The following is a 24,232-nucleotide window of genomic DNA, read 5'->3' on the forward strand; positions in this document are numbered from 1 at the left end:
AACAAATCCAGTCGTGAAATTTCCTCGCTCCTAAATATTCCACAGTCAACTGTCAGCTGTATTATAAGAACGTGGAAGTGTTTGGGAACGACAGCAACTCAGCCACGAAGTGGTAGGCCACGTAAACTGACGGAGCGGGGTCAGCGGATGCTGAGGCGCATAGTGCGAAGAGGTCGCCAACTTTCTGCAGAGTCAATCGCTACAGACCTCCAAACTTCATGTGGCCTTCAGATTAGCTCAAGAACAGTGCGCAGAGAGCTTCATGGAATGGGTTTCCATGGCCGAGCAGCTGCATCCAAGCCATACATCACCAAGTGCAATGCAAAGCGTCGGATGCAGTGGTGTAAAGCACGCCGCCACTGGACTCTAGAGCAGTGGAGACGCGTTCTCTGGAGTGACGAATCGCGCTTCTCCATCTGGCAATCTGATGGACGAGTCTGGGTTTGGCGGTTGCCAGGAGAACGGTACTTGTCTGACTGCATTGTGCCAAGTGTAAAGTTTGGTGGAGGGGGGATTATGGTGTGGGGTTGTTTTTCAGGAGCTGGGCTTGGCCCCTTAGTTCCAGTGAAAGGAACATTGACATTTTGGACAATTCCATGCTCCCAACTTTGTGGGAACAGTTTGGAGCTGGCCCCTTCCTCTTCCAACATGACTGTGCACCAGTGCACAAAGCAAGGTCCATAAAGACATGGATGACAGAGTCTGGTGTGGATGAAATTGACTGGCCTGCACAGAGTCCTGACCTCAACCCGATAGAACACCTTTGGGATGAATTAGAGCGGAGACTGAGAGCCAGGCCTTCTCGTCCAACATCAGTGTGTGACCTCACAAATGCGCTTCTGGAAGAATGGTCAAAAATTCCCATAAACACACTCCTAAACGTTGTGGACAGCCTTCCCAGAAGAGTTGAAGCTGTTATAGCTGCAAAGGGTGGACCGACGTCATATTGAACCCTATGGATTAGGAATGGGATGTCAGTTCATATGCAAGTCAAGGCAGGTGAGCGAATACTTTTGGCAATATAGTGTATATAATATATATATAATATAATATATATATATATATATATATATATATATATATATATATATATATATATATATAATATAATATATAGTGAGACATTAATGAGCTCATCAATTATGAGCCTTTAGTGATTTTCACACACCGTCTAATATACTGTAGACTTGCTGTTCAGATGTTGGTTTTTATTTTTTAAAAGCTTGATGCAACTCTCCCGTTCATCCACTAGATGGCGCCAATGGCCGTGTGATAATGCTGCCTTTGCGACGTTTTCCATTTTAACTAATTCTTTAGTAGTGTTGGTTACTGTATGTGGAAAAATATATTTATAAGTCCCGACTGTCACTTGACATAGAGGCAGCATTATTCTAAGTTTAATGTCCTGTGAATTAGTATGGCGCAAACTACAAGCATGTGAGTAGGCTGAAAATTGAGTATGCGTATGTGTGAATGCACTATGACTCGGCCTAAATCACAGCTCCCACTGGGTTTCCCAGGTTTGCAGAGAACTGGCTCAGCTGATCTGAAGAACAAAATGTAGTGTCCTCTTTAGAATAAATATAGCTGGTTAAGATCACATGTGGAACACTGCGGCACGGTTCTTTAGAGGCAGAGTGTGCCAGACCTCCACCTGTCTGTCAGATAGAGAGAGGACTTGTATTTGGGTCAGAGAGCTGTGGGAGAGAGCACACACACACATGTACTGTGTGTGTTTTAAGAGCTACACTGCAATGTGTGTGCGGCTTTCTGTTTGTGAACACCGCATAAGGATAAAGATGAAGCAAAAAGATGACTTTAGTATTGTTGACAGCATTTTAGATGAAAAGGGATCAGATGTGCATAATGTATGTGATGACAATTATGATGATGACAAAGATGACTGGGGAAATGTACTGAGGAACTGCCAGATATTTACAACGTCTCAAAGCACCTTTTTATGAGCCATTATCAGCAAAGTGTGTCACACTTTGAATTTGTTTCAGATTTCCAGATGTGCCACTCTACTCTACAACTAACTTGGGTGGTTTTGGCCTAAAACTTATGCATAAGTAGGTCAGCATGCATACATGACCTAGCTCAGCTTTCTGTTAAAATAGGACTTTTCTCATCTTTTGTTGTCTTACAAAAAAGATTGTACAAGTTTTCATCTCTCGTCCACTCTTTTTGGGCTAGACGGTCGGGTTGCTGCCCTGCATTATTTACTTGATATTTCATCATATAATTTCCATTCAGAAGTCAGCAGTGCGTGCTAGAGAAACAGTCTACGAAATTCATTTTACAGCACTTTCAAGATCAAATCTACAAGCAAAAATGGCTATTATAAAAGTAAGATTTTTAATTATTTACCTTTATGTTAATTAATTAGTTTAGAGATTTAAGATAGTTTAGAGAGTTTAGATTTTCTAGCACATTAGTCTGGTAATCCTCAAAAATGCCACTGATATAATATTAATAATTGTTGCATGTTTTCTATATATGAACCTTCACTCAACCCAGTATACCCAATATAAATCCAGTCGCTCATGGAGTACATCAGCCTATACACTGTTACCTAATTTATCCTCAAATTATTACCAGTTATATAACTAATTATTAATTGTCCATCGAATGAAAATGCTGTAGCCCATACTTGGCTTGTTTGGGTCTAAATGTAAGTAAGCTGGATTTTATTATACATCCTGTACCTTCAGCAACTTCATAAACAAAGCAGAGATTTTTATTTGTTACGTTCATGTATATGTAAATATACTAATCTTCCTTAGATTTAAAAATGGACAATTGTTAATTGTCTCATGAGGAAGCTTTAGTTAGCTAGTACAGAATAGTCAATAAATCAGCCATATCATTAAATACTAGGGACGAGAACCAATAATGAGTTATATGCATAATTATGGAAATAAATAATGGAAAACCATTTAACATGGATGATAAATGGGGGGAAAATGCCATATTTGTAAAATGTTTTACTATTTGACTATTATTCTATTATTCTATATACTATTTGCTCCTAACCCTAGGAGCAGTGTGTACAATATTACTTTCCTGGGTTAACCATGTGTGTGATTGAATGTGTTTGGGAGTATTTTCTTATCTAATGTCACCTCCTACCTGTCCCTCCATTCTGTTTCCCTCCTGCTGTTTCTTTTGTGGTGTGTCCAAGCCTATCCCAATAAGCAGCCTGTTGGCAGTGAATAATATTCTCAGTAGTCACACTTGCATGGAAGCAACTACTGTGGATATACGCCTTGGTGTGACCTGTATCCACTGGTATTTTTGGTGTCTCTTGGGGGCCTGAATATACACCCCCACAACCCATACTACACACCAAATGAACTCCATCTCCCCACTCCAATCCAAGGCAAACCACTATTCCACAACCACAATATTGCCTAATTTCCCTCCACATTATTCCTCCCAGTATATATTCTTATCACCCTACATTATTCTATGGAAAATAATCATCTGTCACCAATGTAACTGTATGATATCTTGTATTGTTGTTGTTGTTTTTTGCATTGGTAGCACTGACTTGCACTCACTTACACTGACTCATGTGGGTCATCTTCACCTTATTATAGCACTAGCTGGGTTGGTATTTTGCTGACTTGAGGAACAGCTAGGACTGAAGGATGAGTATTGCTTGGTGACTAGCTGTGAGAGTCAGGGAAAGTGAATGCACCGTAGTGATGATTCAGTGATGTCACACACTAGAGGGAAGCTGGGATATGAGCTGTGACACTATATAGTTATGAAACTCTTTGACTAACATATTTAGTATGTTTATTGTATTTATTTACATGTTTAATTTGCATTGCGTTTCTGCCGGCATTGTTTTCTTAACAACTTTCTTTTTCTTTCTTCCTTTTCACTTCTAAGAAGAACATTTGTACAGTCTACTTCTGTGTGAATGTGAGAAATGTGAGTAGCAGTAGTTTGTAGATTAGTGTTAGACTTTTAGATTAGAAATAATGTAAATAGTCAAAGCCTAATCATAAAACAATCATCCAATCAATCGTCAAGATATTGTAAAATATCGTAAAAGAAATGTTTGACTCTTAGTTTAGCTTTTAGTTTCTTACTTAGAACCTTGAATAATTAAGGTTACATGTAAAAGGTAAGTATTATGAAAGTCTCTTTGTAAAAGCTGTATTATGAATTAAGTTGAACCATATTTACTTTGTACTTACTTTACATATGTTCTTTGTGTTTCTGAGGGAATAAAAACTACATTTATAAAATCCAGGTGATTTATTCTTGTTTTTCTTTTGATCAGTGCTATTTGTTGCACAAGCGCACATAACCTGTGCTTGTGTTCCATTTAGCATCCACACAGGCACACTGGTTCCAGGCTAAATCTGCTGTCAAATTTAGACTCACCATTTTTCTCCCCAGTGCCATGTGAATATGCAAGGTGGACTGAAACAATTAGTTAATGGAACATAGAGAGGACAGAATGGGTCCTCATCTAATCTCCTTTTAAAACTGCTCCAGTTAATCCTGCGCTGCCCTGGTAAACGACAACTCACAGTCATCAAATGAAATATGAAACACCATGTTGTGCCATTTTGGGATTTGTCATAATCTAAAGGTTCCCTGCTAAAGTAACATCTGAATGATTATCATGAATTGTTGGGAGGCCATAATATGGACCATAATTTATTGTCACATGTACAGGACACTGCCTTCCTGCATCAAGCAGTTTCTATTCCTTCTTTATTTTTTTATCAACACAATTTATTCACATTTTACATTCTGCTTTCCAGAACCTAACATTTTTATCTTTATTTTTCACATGTCTGTGAACTGAATTGAAAACATATTTTTGTGGCTGTGTGCTTCTGCCTTTAAATGTTTTATTTTATTTTTTAATAGGTGTGTGTGTATGTGTGTGTGTGTGTGTGTGTGAGAGAGAGAGAGAGAGAGAGAGAGCAACTGACCCTGGGCTTTGCAAATGCTCATTCAAGAGCTGACACCAGCAAATTCAGCCCCAGCACAGCAACATCAACATCAAATAATAACTTAGTGTTTAACATAGAAACAAGCTGTGTTCACTGCCATTCATATCTTGTACTAAATACGCAGATATTACATCTAATCTCATCAATTTGAATAATGATTATCTTAAGGTCAAACTATGGACAATTAGAGATCAGAATAGAATTTCATCTGAATGGTGTCTATGGTTAAATCAGATTTTTTCACATATAATCAGCAATTTCCAAAAGTGCAAATCAGTAAAAGAGTTAAACCTCCTCACATCTGGTATAAAAAGTGAATCTAAGCCTTTTCAAGTTATAACACAAAAATCAGATAATAATTCCTGTGCTCGAAAGGGGAAATTATATATATGCTTCATATATTCAAGAGAAGACATTATCTTTGCAAATAGTTATAACTGAATAGTTAGTAATATGATTACTAACTAATGGTGAAGTTAGTCTAATTTTCATACCGACAAATATATACAGGTTATAAATATTGCTTCAGAAGTTGCAAGGTCAAGGGTTACTTATCGCAAATGATAATAGGCATTTCACACTCATTATGATTTGCATACTATATGTGTGCACGTGTGTATGTGAGTGTATACAGTAAGATAGAGAAAGAGAGGCATCCTCAGAGATACTCAGCTGGGAATAACACATTTTTCTGACATCTGCTTCTGCTGACATTTCCAGTTGGATTGAGAGAAGCAGAGAGAGAGAGTGATGGAAGGAGTGGCGATGCGTTTCAACCTCTTCTCAAACGGCACAGCTATAATTAGAGCCAGCACTTACACACACAAACATGTGTTAAAATTGTTCATACACACGTTCATCAGTCCTTGACAAATTTCAATGTCTGGAATGTATAGTTATCTATAGAGTTATAGCAATCTCTAATTATTAAAACGTCTCAAAAAATGGCAGCGTACATTGTTATATTTTATTTTTGTTATATAAAGATTTTTTCACATTCTCTCTCTCACTCTGTGTTTGAAGTGTGTGGATCTCACGCTGAGAATAGACGTGTTTGACGAAGTAAAAGTGCAGCTCTGGAGGTGATAATTAATCAGATTTACTCTGAGAAATTTATGATCTTTTCTAATCCCCTCGGAAAGGTGTTGTCAATGCAATTTAAAACTGCCTTTACACATGGGACAAGATGGAGTTTTTGCACATAGCAGTGGTATTGAATGGGTTGTATTACATTTTTTTGAGCATACAAATCATACAAAATTGATGCCTTTATGCACGGGATTATGGGAAAGAGAGCGTGAAAGAGAGAATAAGAGCAAATAAAAGCAGAGGAAGGATTTGCTCTGTAATCGACGTTCTTATTCACATAGCTTTCTTCAATGTTCTCTGGTATCTGTTTGCACAGGCCCTTTATATCCATGAGGTAAAGTATTGTTGTGGGTGTGGAATCAGTTACATGTGAAATATTAAACAATATCCTGCATTATTGACTGAGATGCTTCCAGAATATTTGCTCCATTTGTTTTTCTTGCCCTATTTTTTTTTGGCTGAAATTTCAGATGAGCAAAAAGAAATATATACCAGAATGACGAATGAATCAGAAATGAGAATGACTACGAATTGTGGTTAGAAGTCTAATGTTCAATATCTGGATATAAAAAGGGGGTGGGGCATGGGACTTGGGCGGTTGGGGTAAAATAATTATTGTCACTGATTGATTTTTTTTTTTTTTGGGGGGGGGCTACTATATATTTATTAGTATTAACTTTTGGATTTTACATTTAGGATTTTATTTATTTCATAATGTTCTTTTCTTTTCTTTTCGATTCCTTGTCAAGCTTGACTTTATTTGTGCTCTTGTGACTGCAATTCATGAGGTTTTTTTTTTTTTTTTTAAATATACACTTATGACTCACAACCATTTCAGTATCTGTCAAGCCCTCATCTCTACATCCTTGGTTCTATGTAATGTCACTCTTCTTGCCCATGGTCAAAAGCCTCCAGGCTTTGAGGTCAGAGGGTGACGCAACCTACCAGAAACTGCTTCTCCAAGAGCCATTTTGCTCTCCTTTTCTGTAGACTACGATTAAAATTTGGCCCGGCACAGCTGTTCCTCAAATGGCCTCAGAGTCTCTAGCACTGGCAGCCATGTGTCTCTGTGCCATCTGCTGATCAGATGGCACATCACATTGTAGAAAGCCCTTCATCTGGTTTTGACATCCCTATTAATTTCTCTTAAATAGAGCTTGGGTATTTGTGTAAATGTGAGAGAATGAAGAGCTATGTGGACTGCTAGAGTTTACTAAAGTCCTGTATCTTTTATGTTATTATGTATTTATTATATAGATCTCCAGAGTAAGTGTTCTTGAGTCTCTTAAATGACAAGGGCTTCTCATGCAATTATAGATCCTTTGTATTTGTATTGATTTTCAAGACTTTTCCTCTGTTCCTTTCTTTTTAAATGAGAGACTCACCAATTCAGTGGTAGTTGCTTCATATAGCTTTGAACAGACATATTGATGTAACTTTTTTTTTATATCTGTAATGCTTATTAATAGCTTATAACAATAAATAGCTTTTAGGTTTTAACCCATTATGCAGGAAAGGGAGAGGGAGGCACTTTATTTTGTGACGTGTGTGAGGTAAAGTGTATTTGTATCATTCTCCTCTTGTGTGCTTCAATCAGTTTCTTATTTGCTAATCCTGCCTCAGTTATCTCGACGCTTAAGACCATGGACAGGGGAACACTTCATTTTATTATCTCATTATCAAAGACTTCTGTGGGGTATCCTGTAAAGATATAGCACAAAGATCATTTTTGCTTAAAGGATGTGCAATCGCATGCATAACACTTGAATCATGACTTGACTGCTTGACTCAAGAATCTGCCAAAATTAAAGTTAGTGGATTATTATCCAGGTGTTTGTAGACTGATTTTTTGTGATACAGAGCAGTAGTGATTTGTTTTGTCGGTATGGTGTGGGAAATTTGGCTTCATAGAAAAATATGGCATGAAAAAGGTTAAGATGTTTAACACATTAATAATGTCTGCAAGGCAGATCTTAAGAAGTGCTCTACTTTGACTCACCCTACATTCTGTGACCAATGTAATTCAAGAGGAAAACTCAAGGGAAAACAGAAGCACACGCACTGAGTTTTAGTAGGACTACGCAAGACAAAGTAGGAGAAGCAGTGCATTACGGTGTAGCTTAAAGCAAGCATTTTGACGCTGCATCTTGAGCAAGCAGAAAGTAATTTCATTACTGAATGTTGAGTGGCTTTCAAATATGTCTGCCAATTTCTTGAATCAATTGTCTGAAACCACATCCTATTCCCTATATTGTGCACTATTTTGGGAGTCTGCCATTTTTAGTCTTTTTGAAAGAGGATAATATTTAGTGTGCATGTGATGCCCCACAATACACTATTTAAGATCCAAATGATATTCCCTAAGAAGGTATCGTTTATTCATGGTGGTCTGTATGAGAAATCACAAACTTAGTTCCCTATATTTTTATGTTATATGATGCTCATGAAACCCAGACCTTTTAGGAACAGAGGTATTGATTCTCCATATCCAATGACTACTAGCCATATGTCTCCTATGTGAAATGAATACCTAATAATTAATTGTTTTGAAACAAAATCAATTGTTGCTGAAAATGTTAGGTAATTGACAGTGCTGTGGTGAGGGTAGTTTAATGGATCACCTTCTCTTCCATTTTAATGTTACAACACCTACTGTTCTCATATGACCACTAAAATCTGTGGTGCATGATGAAACATGCCAAACCACAGAAGCAACAATGGACAGCAAATATAGTTTTAAATAATTGAATTAATACAGAGTTCTAAAAATTTTTAGTATTGATGCATGACACAGTTCTAGGTATTAGGCATGCGTAAGCTACTCAGTGTTGGATGAGTTCAAAATATGATCAAAACTGATCAATTGAATGAAACAGGGCTTTCTCAAGTGGTGTGTGTGCCACAACTGCTGCTGCTTCATCTTGCCAGAGAAAATATTTCCTCTACCATATAAAATATTTCCCCAGTCTCACACTTTTTACCATAATCTCTCCCCAGCTGAAGCAACTGAGCAACATTTGTATTTTTTCTACATTAAACCCAAAACATTTTGTGCATTTTCAGTAACTCTTTGGCCATTTTCTTACGGCATTCAGAATATTAATATCAATTTCGTACACTTGCTATAATTTAGCTGATCCATAATCAGCATAACCCCTCCCCCAAGGGCACTGCTTTCATCAAAGTCTTATTTTCCAGAAGATTCATGGAGATAGGCTTGCTTTGCAATACAATAAATATTTTAGCAAATGCAATAAAGTAGTAAAATGGCTAAGCCGAAACTGTGAATTTGTGAGCAGATTAATAGTCAGTACCTACCAATGTGTTTTAACATAATTGATTTACTTTCTTTAACTGCAAGTTGTCACTACTAGGCATTTGAAGAATTGACTGGATTGAGATGTAACTTTGTGTTGTGGCTTTAAATAGTCGAAATATATCGAAATACATTTAGTCAAAATATATAGTCTAATAATGTAGACAATCTCCTGATCTCTCTTTCAAGAGCTGGAACATTATATCTGGTCATCTGACCGTGTAAATTAACAGTTGGGGGTTTTAAGGTTTAAACACTGAACATAGATACCCTCAGTTGTCTGGAGAGTATAGTTATTCTCAGGTAGAATATTTACAGCCTTATTTTATTCGAATCTTAAGCTTCAGTTTGGGCCAAATTTGTGCTATTTTAACAAGCTTTGAAAACTTTATAAGGAAATTTCCATCAGCATTTTTGGCATCACAAGATTTGATGAGCTTTTAGCACTTTAGGCTACAATAACACCAGGCATTGTAAAAAAAAAATAAATAAATGTTCAGGTGGGGGGGATATAAATGTGCTGCTCAAGCGGCTATCTAGTCGCCCCTGTCCATGGTGCTGACCTAATCTTGCTGTGTCTCTCTCCCTCTCTCAGTCTCTCTCTCTATCTCTATCTCTCTCGCTCGCTCGTTCTCTCACTCCCATACTCTTTCACTCTCTCGCCCTCCCCCATGCTTGCTCGCTTATTCTCCACCTTTCCCGTTCCCTTCTCTCTCTCTCTCTCTCTCTCTCTCTCTGTCGCCCCTCACTCTCTTTTCCCCTCGGGCCCTGTGTGAGGAGCGTTGCAGCATCAGTGCTTGTTTTCAAGCCCTGTCTCTTCGCTGCAAACGTGAATGAACTGAGTACTGATGAAAATCACTGTTTTCGCCGCTTCCGTTCGCTGGAGACAAGCCGACCCAGAGACGAATCGAGTTCACTCTAGTAGTCTAACACTCGCTTTTTTTAATCTCCATCTCCAATTCAGGAGGCATTTCGGAACCGGAACAACCTACAAGTGACTTGATCACTGACCGAAATGCAACGCCGACTGTTACCGGTTTGAGAAGAAGGACTGCAATCTTAAGTTTCCGGGATAAATAATTGCTCTCCTGCACGTGTGACACAAACACTTGATGATCGCAGCTGAAAGGTACGCCGACGTTTATTGTATGTAAGTTTATTTTTGTACTGTTTCATGTGTGCGACTGGATGGATTTAGGATGGCAAGACAACAAAGTGGATGTAAATGAAGATACCCCGAGAAGTGTGGTTCACTATTGTTTTTTCATAATGTAGCCATGCTTCAACTGATTTCGTTAATGTTGTTGTTGCTGCTGTTTTTGCGCGTGCTTTTGTCTAATGTTTGTCAATTAAGTGAGAAATGCGAGTGACTTAAAGTAGTCATTTATAACCAGTACTCGTGTGACAAGCGGCCGTTACCCCTAAACTCGACCTATCACACTGCATAGTAATCATTACGTTTAGCGAATCAGAAATGTTTAACAAATATGAGACAGCCAATCAGCGATCATTTCCGCTTATTTCTCCGTGTGACAGTGTGGTGTCTGGACGTGTAGCAATGGAGTTGGATGTAAGGATTGTGTGTTTTAACGCAGATTTAAGCTGACACTTAAAAAACTGTATTCTGACCTTGCCTGCGAACATCAATACACCTTAACCCTTGTGCTCTGTTCAGATCTTTTTTATGGGCTGATGGGTCCCAGAAATCCAGCTGCTACATGGACTGTTTTGCAATTCAGTTCAGTTTATTTGTATAGTGCTTTTAATAATGGACATTGTCTCAAAGCAGCTTTACAATACATAAGAAACATAGTACAAAAAGTCCTAGATTAATGTGAGACAAAATCGTCCCTAGTGAGGCAAGCCTGAGGTGAGTGTGACAAGGAAAAACTCCCTTAGATGGTAAGAGGACGAAACCTTGAGAGGACTCAAAAGGGAACCCATCCTCATTTGGGTGACACCGGAGAGTGTGTTTGTAAACTATTATAAACACTGGAGAGTGTGAACAATGTCCTTTCTACAGTCATGTACAGTCAGTTGGAGTTGTGTCATGCAGATACAGCATATGTAGAACGTTGTTGTGGGTATTAATTTGGAGGTTGTTGTCGTCCTCAAAATCTTCGCTTTGAATACCCCCAAAAATTTTCCCTTCAGTTTTTCCATTTGATGTAATTATAGGCAAACAGACAGAATTACTGGAGCCCATTATCCTCCCTGCTGTTATAAAATTAATGTTAACATTTCTACATGGTAGTGACCATTCATTTCCCTATCTATTAATCATCTTGCATATTGGTTAGTAAGGACTAGAAATTATTCAGAAACGTCTGTGAAACTAATAGGAAATGTATGTAGTTTCAATGGTTAAAAGTTATTACTTTACTAAATATCTAAAAATGAAGGCGAAGGATATGAATTGGCAATCATCAATGGGCTACACATATATTATTTAGGCTTTTTTTGGTTTTCAGTATCAATGTTTTTAGCAGCTGCAATGCTGTTTAGAAACTCATTATATCAGACTCAATATACAATGTTAAGTATATTGAACATTCTACTGTATGAATGTTATAACAGGAGCAGCTCTTCAGAAGAGAGTCATTTACTCTTATAAACAGATAATTTATTATTTATTGTCGTACATGAACCTTTATACTCTGTGTAACAATCTCTTTGATAGTGGAAATGTCACAAATATCTATCTTACTGTATGTTCTTGTGTAGCATTTCTGTCCATTCACCCTACACTTTCTAATTATGCATTGACCGTAAACAAATACTCTGTAAAGCCATATAATAACTTGCAGTTCAGAATTTTTTTTTTTAACAATTCATTCCTTCATTGGTTTGTAATAGACATAGAAGAGCATATATAATATCCATAGCATATCCTATTAATACTGGGCACAAGAGTAGGAATATGCTCTCAATGCTGTGTATAACATCTGCCACAGTGTGATGGGGTTTGTTTTAGTATTTGTAAATGTCTTTTCAATGGGTCAAGTGTAAAGAAACCAGCAGCAGAAAAAGTCATGAAGGCTCTATCAGTCCTATCCAGAACAGTAGTGTTTGCCCATATTTACATGCAGCTGATGCTGACCACGCTCTTCTGATGCTTGTAAGAAAGTGTTCATGAGTCTTAAGATCAAGTCACACTGCACGTTTATGTCAACAAATTATTTACAGTATCTTTGGTTTCTGTCATGCATTTTTGTTGCAAGTAGCAACAGCTGCTTTTTGGCACTTTTTATTGAGTTCGAAAGCCTGAACATTAATATAATTTTCAGTAAAATACATTTCAGTAAAGAATGTCTCCCACTGCCATTCTAGCTATTTCTCTCTTTCACTCTCTCACACACCTGCTCTCATATACACATTAGTGTAATAGTCCACAGAAGTCTGTCAAATCAATTTTAGGTTTAATATGACCTGTCCAACTACAGAGCTATTTTATCTGAAAAGAGTCCAGAAGGGCAGATCATTATTACCTCCACTCTGCTGGTAAAAAAAATCTATTCGCCCACGAAAAACCTTTTTTGTTATGGACATGTGTCAATATTATCATCAATAGAAATCAATGAGGTTCAGTCTGGCCAGAGCTAGTTAGAGTTCAATCTAAAGAAAATTGAGGTTAATTGTGAAGAGAAAGATTTCATTTTTGTTTTGTTTTGAGGAGGGTTTGGTTATTTTTGAGTCTCTGTAGGTTTGCTGTTTCAATAGAGGACAGAGGAAAAACACTTTTTAGAAAACTCACACCAAACAGACACAAAAAACATTTAAGATGTTTTCCGCCTGTAGAGCAACACTAACTCTGGGACACAGAGAAGCAAATTGTGGTGTAATTATTGACTAATCAAGACTGCTGGGAGATGAAATACAGATAGGAGACAGAACTCTCGCTCTCTCTTTCTCTCTCTCTCTCTCACACACACACACAAACATCACACATTGTTCTATATTTGAATGACCTTAGTTCAGGTAAAAGGCTATTTCACTGCGAAAATTTGGAAGACGATATGATAGGAGCTGGCAATGTGAATATTGCTGTCTTTCCAACATGAATAACCTCTTTTAATATGAGGATAATTTTAATGGAAGGTCGTTCAGCATTTTATGTTTACTGCAGTGCATTTGTAAATGAAAATGGATGCCTTCACAGATGGACCAGATGAATGAGATAGTGAGACAGAAAGAAAAGAGAGAGAGAGAGAGAGAGAGAATTCATTTAGGTTTCATTAGTGTTTTAGGCTGTCTACTATATTGTCAGAAATGTGAATAATTGAAGCTATGAAAATGCCATGCAGATCCTCCATGGAGCTGTGTGTTTATCTAATCAGTGACCGGACGTAGAATTGTGTGTATTCAGGAATACATATTTAGATTTTGCTATATGGAAGAAGAGAAGGAAGTTGGAAAGGATAGAAAAAAGGGTAAAAGTAAAGAAGTGTTGGAGAAAGGGTGGAAGAGAGGGAAGACAGAAGAAAAAAAAGTGGACAGGAGAATGAAAGGAAGGTAAGTATGAAGGAAGGAATAATGAAAGGAATAAATAAAGGAAGGATTGAAGACAGAAAGATCACCATTCAGAGTGTGCTTTTTAAAACTCTAATTAATTCCTACTTGATTCATCAATCCTGCATCTTTTAGTCTGAAATTGACCCGTCTGCCATATTTAAAGAAATACTAATTACATTTACATTTATTTAATTAGAAGCTCTGATACTGCTAAGAGGCTCAAGATCAAGGATATATTGGTGCTTCCTACACAGAAGTCACTTCTTTACTGTAGCATGTCACAAGCATAAACATCAGCATTCAATTAATGTTATACATGGTATAATCATGTTTAATTAAGCCTAATTCAGGAAGTCACATCAGTGGCCAGGGAAAATACCGTCCTTGTTTCCATTCCTTGCTTCTTTGAAGGGAGGAGCTAAGAAATGAGGAAGGAAAACAAGAAAAGGAAATGAGGAGGCACAATTTAACGAAGAAGAAGCACCCAGCATTACTGTACATTTATCACTTCACACCATGACAGTGATCATTAGTGGGTAGGCTCAAGTTGTGAGTAAGCTGAAGGAGTATACTAGAAGGCCCAATTAAACTGTCCAACACACACACACACATCAATGTCAGAATAAAGGTATGGTGGGATGTGTGTTATCTGACTAGCAGTTACAGATTGCAGACAGAAAGCATCTTAGGACAAGATGGCTTGACATTAAGTCAATCTAATCACTACTGAAAACACACACACACACACACACACAATGCAGAAGAATTACATGACACAGAAAGGGTAGCATGCAAACTGCCATTGAGTAAATGCAAACAGAAATACAAACAGATTTTATTCAGGAAGGCTCAGCTGTGTGATGTATTTTTATCACATCATCTTCATTTAACAGAGGAGACTGATAATTAAACCTCTTTTTGCCTCCTCTAAAGCCTTCTAGCTGTGAAACAGCCATGCATATCAGTACCAAATCTCAGTACCCTCATGCTTCATTACAGCTTCATTTTAATGGCCAAGGATTGTGACCAAACACACAGAACACTAGATGAGTGGTTGTTTTTTTTTTGTGTGTGTTTTTAAACCAACTTTTGAACGTGAGCCTACAGTATTAGGAGTTGTGAAAAAGTGTGCTTCTTAAGGTTTTAGTTTTCACAGACAACAGTTTGAACCTGACACCCCTTCTATCTGCTCATTTAATTTACAACAGTAAAGTCTGCAGTCTGCTGCCCTTCTCAGGAAGTGCTGAACAGCAGAGAGGTCAATAGGCTGTGAAATATGATAATGACTATAGACTGAGGTGGGATTTGAGATTGTGTTTCTGACCCTGGAAACTGTAAGGTATTATTGTGTGTATGGGGTGGTGGTGGTAATTTGTCCCTTAATAGGGAGCAGTTGTCCCATGATGATTGGAATACAAAACAAAATTGCCTCTTCATAGAAAGACAGCTTTTATTTAAAAAGATAAAAGTACCAAAAGATTTTTTTTCTGTTGCTGAGGGTCAGGTTAGGGTTACGTGAATGCATTTAGGTACAGAATACACAAGTCAGTGGATGTAATAAATTAAGCTTGGAGGTATGGGGAAAGATTACCATCCCCCTGTTTGCTGCATCCCTGCCACCCAACCCACCACTCTGCTCATTCATTTTTATCACATTTTGTCCCTACTTTGTCAGAACAAATGAAATCTATGCATTTCCTAAGCCTGACAGTAGAAGGTGCAATTTAGTAAGACTATGTACCGGTATTTCAAAAGAGATATTACGGATTTTCCCAAGTGGAATAAACAAGCATGCATGTACGTTGATGACAGTGACCCGAAGTTTTAATCCAGTTCCATAGACTATTGTCGTCAAGGTTTTAACAGCCAAAGCAGGCTACTGTAACTAGCAGACATCAAAATGGCTCCTGAGTGGCACCATAGAAAAGCATTTACGACACAGATTATTGAATCAAGATACCGCAGCCATTTCACCCTGAAGTTTTGCACTCACAGTGCAAAACTGCTGTGCTGAAAATCTGTTACACTGCCCTGTGACAGAGCATCAGCACAGGTTGGCTTCATGTGTCTTGGAGGAAGCATGTGTTTGCCCCACCCTCCCTGGCCAGTAGCTGTTTTATGTGCACATGATCTGTGGCAAAGAGCACACACTGTTTCTCCTTCAGCTCATATGATATGATGCATATATACACTGCTGTATTTTAAATACAAAGGCAAATTTCCTTCCAGTTTTATATTAGCGGCAAAAATTTGTGACCAGAAGCTGATTTGTTGTTAAGTTTAATGCGCCACCCACTGATAAACATGATTACCATGGCAACCAGTCATAGAAACATGTACAGGCGACTTCATAGTACAGTGACTGGAGACTTGACGCTATAAAATTGATTTATGTGTGAACATAGCTTTAGGTGGCATTTAGTCAGTGCATTGTCACTACCACCTCTATTTCTAATTTATTTTGTTTGCATTTCAGATTTTCTTTTAAGCTTTAGGCTCACATGCTTTCTTAACTATTACACATTTGTCTGATTCAGATGGTAATTGTTACTTTTGGTTCATTTGCTACTTGGTTTGTTTGGTTTTCTCATTGAACGTTAGAACATGAACCAGCAGGCCAAAAAAAAAATCTGGGGGATATGCAGGACCAAATACACACTCATAAACCTCTTAAATTCATCACTTAAAAACGTGATGACAAAAAAAAAGATAAATAAATAGTTGAAAACATTTTATGTATCACATCCAATATTTATTTATTCTCTTTTTGTTTCATTGGTCCAAATTTCCAGAACATGTCACATTTCCGCAGCACTACAGCTCTGCCCTTTGGTTCACTTTGCAGCTCATGGCTCAATTTGGCAGCTAGAGTAATCTATGTAGTCTAAAAATGTCATGGCATGTTTACTTTACTTTGTACCTTGCTCAGATGTTTTGGTCCACATCCAAGTGCTGTGTTCTCACCTGCCTAAGCAAACTGCAGCAAAGAGAAAAACATCACAGAGTTATATTCAAATGGACTAAATGCTGCATATGGGAAACAGTCCTAGCCTAAATAAATAAATAAATAAATAAATAAATAAATAAACATGGAAAATTTTATGTCAGTTTTTTCCTATTTTATTATTTTATTATTATTATTTTTTTATTTTTTTATTTTTTAGAAGTTTCGTCCTCTTCTATTTGTGCAGTTTTATGATTGATCTCTTTTGGGTCCATCCTAGGATGCATCCTAAAACCTTTGGCTTTCTTTGGATTCTCTCGTCCCTTCCTATAAACATTCTGATAGCTCGACTGGCTAATCTAAATTGCCCCAGGGGGTAAATGAGCATGTGTGATGTCCTTCACTGGACTGGTGTCTAAGGTATGAGCTCTAGCTCCACCATGACCTTAACCAGGATTAAAATGATTAAAGAACAAAATGGATGAATGAATGAATAGTCTTAAAATCACAAGTACAGTGCTGATTTGTAATCCCAATAAAGTACTCTGAAATGAGAAAACATGTACAATAACGCTTCTAAAGGTGAAACTCTTTTTGCACGGATTATTCAATGCAGAATTGGTCATAACATTTGACTTCCAATTATAAGTGGATTAGACCCGAAGCAGACAACATTAATCAGGAAGAATTAAGAAAAGGCAATTTATCTAATGTTCATAATTGCGGAACAAAAAACGATCCCCTGGACAGCTATTTCTAAAGCAGTGTGATTCATAGTGTTATTATAGATTATCCTCGCTTAATGTAAAGGTCATCATAGTAACCTCCATTTCATTTTACTTTTGACTAGAAACCAAAAACAGTGCCAGTGGTAGAAGCGCTTAGGCCCCTCACTGTTGAATCCTTCTGAAAGCATCCTTTGAGCATAAACAAAGAAAGATGGATGCAGATGTATTTTTAGCATTTTGACCATGACCTGTTTATAGATATAACTCAAGATAAAATGGAAGGGCTAAACAAAGGAGGAAAAGCACAGACCAGTCTGACTTCAAGAAGGCAGGGCACATTTCACTCCTTCTGTCATTACATGAATTTGTGACTGAGTACATGAAGAAACATTTGTCACCTGTCCACAATTTTGTCCAGTGAGCATCAAAAGGAGGGGGGTAGTTTCTATAAATGAAATTTTTTTAGGCTACGTACGTTTATGTATTTAATTTAGGCTGAACATGGCATCACTGTACACATACCTGAAAATACGAAGGACAAGTATTCCAAAATCTTGTAGAGATACTTTAACAGACATTGCAGGAAGAGGCTCAGTATAGTTACTCTGTACAGGAGAGGCTTCACCAGACATTCACTAAAGGCTGGTAATAATTTTGGGAAAAAAATATTTATTTTCATTTTTAATGACATTTAAATGACATTCCTAGGGCATCTAAAGTGGGTTGCATTTGTTCTGGTCTCTCTTCCTCAGACAGACTCCTGCAGCCTTATCCAATGTCCCTGTCATAAATATCAACCCTAATTATTAGGCTCCACTTTTTTTTATTCTGCCTGTTGTTTATCTGTAGGGTCTGTTAAATTTAACAAGAGAAAATTACTGTTGTGTTTCAGCAATGTGGCGAAATTATGGCTGAAATTGTACATTAATAGGTCCAATAAATTAACACATAGAGTCTAATATAAAGTTAAGTGCGATGCATGTGTCTTTGTATTTGCACTTTATCAGTAATGGAATCACACACACAGACACAGACACACACACACACACAAGCTGAGTCTGTGCCTTAATTTAGCCCCAATTTTCAAGTAGTGTTATCACCTGAATTCACAGTCACACATCCTTTAAATGGCGATGACGTTCCTCTTTCCTTCCTGTTGCGTGTGTAATCTGTTAATAATCTGTCCCAGACAATAAGTCAGCAACAAAATCAAGAGGTCTGAAGAGTAATCACATGCTGGGTGTGTGACTGTGCTTTTTAAAGCTATATCTGTACTGTAAAAGTTCATTTAATGCTGGAACAAATCAGCTCATGTACATACATACAGTTATAACTTTCACACATAGTGTAGTTTTAGTAGGTGTAGTGAATGTGGCTTGTGTTGGGAAGATGAAAAATATATTGGTTAGCTATTATATAATTTGGGTCATGTGGGTCAGTATCATCAGTATTTGTAACATGATTAAATTTTATCTGTAAGGGCTTTCCAACAAATCTTCTCTAAAGCTTCTCTTGCTTTCCTCTCCTCTTTTTTCTGACCATGTGGGTGTCTGAAAACCATGGCAGACTCAAAAGAGACCTTCTCAATCCTTTGGGAAAGTATTAAACCAGAACATTAAAGTTTGATGACTTTCATTCACTTATCTTTCAGCACTGGCCCAGCAAATCAGGCCAATTAGCCTGAGACCGGGGACACACATCTAAATGAGATGATTTTTTTTTCTTTAACAAAATGTCCTGGTACATTATCGCTGCATTTTATTTCTATAAAGTGGACAAAGAGCTCAGCCTAGGGGTCATTGTTATGATTCTAAATGATAGCCCTTATTGTCTTCTATTTCTTCTATTTTATGTTATGTGGGCATTTTGCTGGCATGTTCTGGGCTCACTTGTCCCCCATTTATTCAGTTAAATTTAGTTTTATTTGTATAGAGCTTTTAACATTAGACACTGTCAAAAAGGAACTTTACAGAAATATATAAGGATGTAAAAATTGATCTCCTATGATTAAACCACAATGGACGGTTGCAGAGAAATATTTCTGAGTCAATATGAGGAAGAAACCTTAAGAGAAACCAGATCTGGTCTGGTCTGAATCTAATTGAACACATATGAGTGATTTTGGACTGATGTCTTAGTGCTCTCCATCTGTGTAATCAAAAAAGCATTTGGAATATCTATTGAACAAATGGTTTTCATTCATCCAGTTCACCTCTAAAGACATGTGGAATCCAAACCAAGGCACATCGAGACTGTTGTGGGCCAACACTTAACAAAAACACTACTGTTTATTTCCCTTTAATTTGTTGCCTGTTCCTTCCTTTTTTAAAGATTACTCTACACAGTATATCAAACCAAATAAATCAGTTAGATCAAGACCCAAAAGGGAAATAGATAATGTTGACTTTTATGTAATCTGAAAGAATACATTACTGATTGCTTCATAGTTGAGGAATTTGTAATCAATAGTAGACTGGGCTACATTTCCTTCCTTCCTCTATCTGATATTTTATCCATGCATATTCCTTTGAAATCAACTCTTTCATCTCAGTCTTGTTTCAACCTTCTCAGATATGGAGGTATTCCTGTGACTGATGGATGCAACCAGCAGCACACGTTTTGCCATAGTGTTGCTATACACTCATCTGTTATACATGCTTGGTGCACCTGTGAATTGGCAATACTGTTGAATCCATTTTTGATCGCTCTTTCCACTCCAGCAGAAAATGAGAATCTGTCTGCAAAAATGAAAATCAGAGCTTATGTTCAAAGGTAAAGGAGAATGAATCCTATTCAAGGTTGTTTAGTGAGCTGTTGAGACTCACTGGCAGTTAACTTTATAGAAAGCAACAAAGAAGAAGTGCCCAAGGGAGGAATCACATTAGCATATCTGCTGTAATGCAAATAAGCCAACATTGCAACATGTCATTACTGAGTTAATCGACCTGGAAAAATATCACTGCCTCGTCCCTCTTGTTATAAGCGCAATAATCACTGAATTAAAGCATTTTCCGTTGTCCTAAACATCTTTTGTAAGAGCTCTAATCGGTTAGAAAAATTCATAATGACCCTTTGAACTAAAAGTTAAACTTTGAAATCATTATTATATGACTTAACACTGCATTTTTAGATTATTCCTAAAAAAACTTTGTTCACAGTTTGTGAAAAACTGCCTTCTGTTAGCACTTACACATATGGCAATGTGAGAAACAGAAATGTATCTGCCTCTCTTTCCTCATCCACACAGTGACAGTGTGTACAAGTTTACTAGGACTAAGGTTGGTAACAAGTCTTAAAGCTGGAATTGGTCTGCTTCTCAATCCCAGATGGCCTTACTGTGCTGTGGCTGTGCAGCTTAATCCGGTTTCAGTCTGTGTTATAGGTAGCACACCAAAAATACACAGCAGCTCAGCTGCTCCTGAGATTAGTCATTTTGCTACAACCAGGATTGGATCTCTGTGCTCTGTGATATATAGAGGGGGGAATTGAGGACAACTGTGAAAAGTACAACCTCTGAATTGAGAATAAGGAAGAAGGTGGCTTGTTATTGATGTAGTGAAAAGCTTTTGGACATTTAGTAATACGTTCCAAAGTACAATTTGTGCACATTTATTAATTCGATGCTTGAGTTAGCTTGAGGTACAGAATACATTTTCTCTTGTGATTATAGATGTTTTTTGTGTTTGTAGATCAATGATGTATCATTAATAATAGAAAACCCTATCATCCCTATAAACAGCCAACCAATTAAAAGTCAACATTTACAAATCTATAGTTGAATGTTACTTTCATCTCTGACTTGCCATATTGAGACTTAATGACTGTAAACAGAATGTGATATTGGCCAGTTGATTGGTCAGTATGTTTCATTCATTCTATGTTCATCCTGAATAATGATTGGCTGGCAAATGGAAAAGTGTGATTCTGGAGACAGGATTATAAAGTATCCCCTAGAGATTAAGTTTTTGAGCTTAACTAATTTTCAACTAAAATGCCAAATAGAATCTGAGTGAGGACTGTGCCAGCAGCACAACAAGTGATATACAGTTAGAACAAGGATGCAAGCTTAGTTTCAACTTTGGTATGACCACTAGTACTAAACCGCCTTCCTCCAAGACAGTTGCATGCAGTTTACAAATGTCTATATTTTTAATACAGACATCTATATTTGTACAGTGACTGTACTTATTGTAAGCCTATTAAATGTGCGTGATTATATGCATGTACAGACTAAGCAGTGACTCAACCCGCTGGTTTGCTTGATTACACAAAACCTCAGGTTTATTCACTGTAATTTCTTATACGATTAAAAATGATTATTCTTAAAATGACTCATGAACCTGCAACCTTCTATCGTCTACCTGTCTACAGATTAATGTTTTTTATACAAATGCAATTTATTTAGTCAAATCTCTTTAAGCAGTCAACTGTCTTAAGGGTTTTTTTTATTGTAAAACAGAAATGTAAAACAGAAATGTATGTACAGAAAGTACAATGGAGTGATCTACAGTTTGTAGTAATTTATAAATTCAGCAAACCTAAATCAGCTCAATGTAGTCATTCCAGTCAGCAACATTACAGTCAATACCAGAGTTACCCACTGAACCCTATTCCTAGAAATTCCTTTTTGATGTTATTTAAAAGCATATCTTTTTGTGCAATGGGGTACGACCCCATTCGGTCTATTCCCAAAAATACAAACAGTAGAGAAAAAGAACCATGTGGTGTGTGCTTTTCAGCCAGTGCAGACCACTGTGTTTCATTCTCTATCCATGTGCAACGTGCTGTTTTAAAGTGAAAACCCACCTACTAGCTGTAATAGTAATGTCCGAGGTAAGCACTGTGTTTAAAACTTAACAAGAAACTGTTCACAAAATAAACAGCACCCAATCCATTCACTGAACTTAATGTGTGTGTGTGTGTGTGTGTGTGTGTATGAGAGAGAGAGAGAGAGAGAGAGAGAGGCATGCAGGGCTGGAGCTCAGTGGTGGCTGCATTGATTCATTCATGCTGAGAGCAAAAGCGTGAGTCCAGAGAAGAAGAGGCCCATTTTCTCACCATAACAAGTGGGGATTGATGCTCTTCTTAGACTGCAAAGATACTAACATGCACCACACATGAGAGACGCCCTTATTGATTTCTTTTCTGAGCGCATGATACTCTTAAACCTGTGTGTGATTGTGTGTGTGTGTGTGTCTGAGACAGTGCACTTTCAGAAGACTTATTCAAGATGGGGAACAATTCATATCATTCATTTTCAGGCAAGTAGAGCTCAGAGTCAGAACGTGAGTGGAAAATTAAGGAGGATGTGGTGATTTTTATAGAAGGATATCACAAGATCATAGCAGTATAATCATAGATGCAGAATACACAGAGAATTAAATGACAGTAATTCACAAACCTGTAACACCTGCTTAGAATCCATTTTCTCTATTTTCTACACCCTTCAAGTTCATGTTTATCTACTGGTACTACACTCACCATTCACTTTAATAGGAACACCTGTACACTTGCTCATTTAAGCAGTTATCATGTGGCAGCAGCACACTGCATGAAATCATGTAGATGTTGGTCAGGAGCTTCAGTTTATGTTCACGTCCAACACCAGAATGGGAAAAGTGTGATCTCTGTGACTTTAACTCTGGCATGGTTGCTGGCCAGATGGGCTAGTTTGAGTATTTCAGAAGCTCCTGGGATGTTCACAAATTATGGTTCCAAAAACAATAACATTGAGTGATTGACAGTTTTTTTTATGGAAACATTTGAATAAAAAATCAGAGGAAAATGTCTAGAAGCAACTCATATAATATTTATTTTACAAATACGTTAAGCAGAAAAACATCTCAGCATGCACAAAACACTGAACATTGATGTGGATGAGTTATAAACAGCAGAAGACCATATCAGGTTCCATTCCTGTCTACCATGAACAGGAATCTTTTATCCAGTATTTACCTGTCCAGTTTGCCTGAGACTCTAGCAGCAATAGAGCACACTATAACACACAATAAAGCAGAATGCAACAGATCAACACTAGAACTACACTAGTAATAGATATAGAATATGTTCCGTTTTATCATTAGCATTATTTGTGGATATAGTGTATTCTCTCACCCTGATTGGCTGACATTAAGCAGTCCATCATTAACTCAGACTCAGATTATAACTCAGTCTCAGATTAAAGATCAAACTATCATCATACACCAATACTGGTTCCAGTTGAATGCTAAATGTGTGCATGAGCGTGTGCTACTTCTGCAAGAAAAATAATAATTTCACATGGTCGTTATTAATTCACATTAGTAACAAAGTCAGAAAAAGTTGCACTATTTCACATAAGTATGAACAATTTCTCTGTTTTTGTCTGTGATATCCACAACAAATGGGCAAAACTAAGCCTAAAAAGCCTAAAAGAGTCTAAAATGATGCCTTTGTAACATAATAAGTGCACTTGCTTTTTTTAAAAGGCTGTATTTATTTTTTATGTCGAATAGGCTTGCACTTATGTCATGCTTTGATCTCTTTGATATTTGGGCTTTTTTATGTCCCGCTGAAGAAGAGAGCCTAAATAGCTTAAATAGGCTAAAGTCTGAGGCTGACCTAATTGCTATTTACTATAGGTGTCACAAAGAGAGAGAGAGAGAGAGAGAGAGAGAGAAAG

The 24,232-nt window shown here is 37.3% G+C and overlaps 1 protein-coding gene across 4 annotated transcripts in view; it reads left to right on the top strand.

The window, feature by feature from the left end:
• Positions 1-10,111: 10,111 nt before the first annotated feature.
• The window catches only part of dlgap4b (discs, large (Drosophila) homolog-associated protein 4b), a 90,121-nt gene continuing 76,000 nt past the window's right edge, over positions 10,112-24,232 (top strand). For 2 of the 4 annotated variants that reach the window (XM_058404088.1, XM_058404089.1), the window contains exon 1: positions 10,112-10,516. The gene's annotated coding sequence lies outside the window, so the exon portion shown is untranslated. The remainder of the gene's footprint in view (positions 10,517-24,232) is intronic. The other 2 variants (XM_058404090.1, XM_058404091.1) reach the window with 1 other exon arrangement.

The sequence above is a fragment of the Hemibagrus wyckioides genome, linkage group LG11 (genome assembly GCF_019097595.1).
Source record: "Hemibagrus wyckioides isolate EC202008001 linkage group LG11, SWU_Hwy_1.0, whole genome shotgun sequence".
Classification (NCBI taxonomy): domain Eukaryota; kingdom Metazoa; phylum Chordata; class Actinopteri; order Siluriformes; family Bagridae; genus Hemibagrus; species Hemibagrus wyckioides.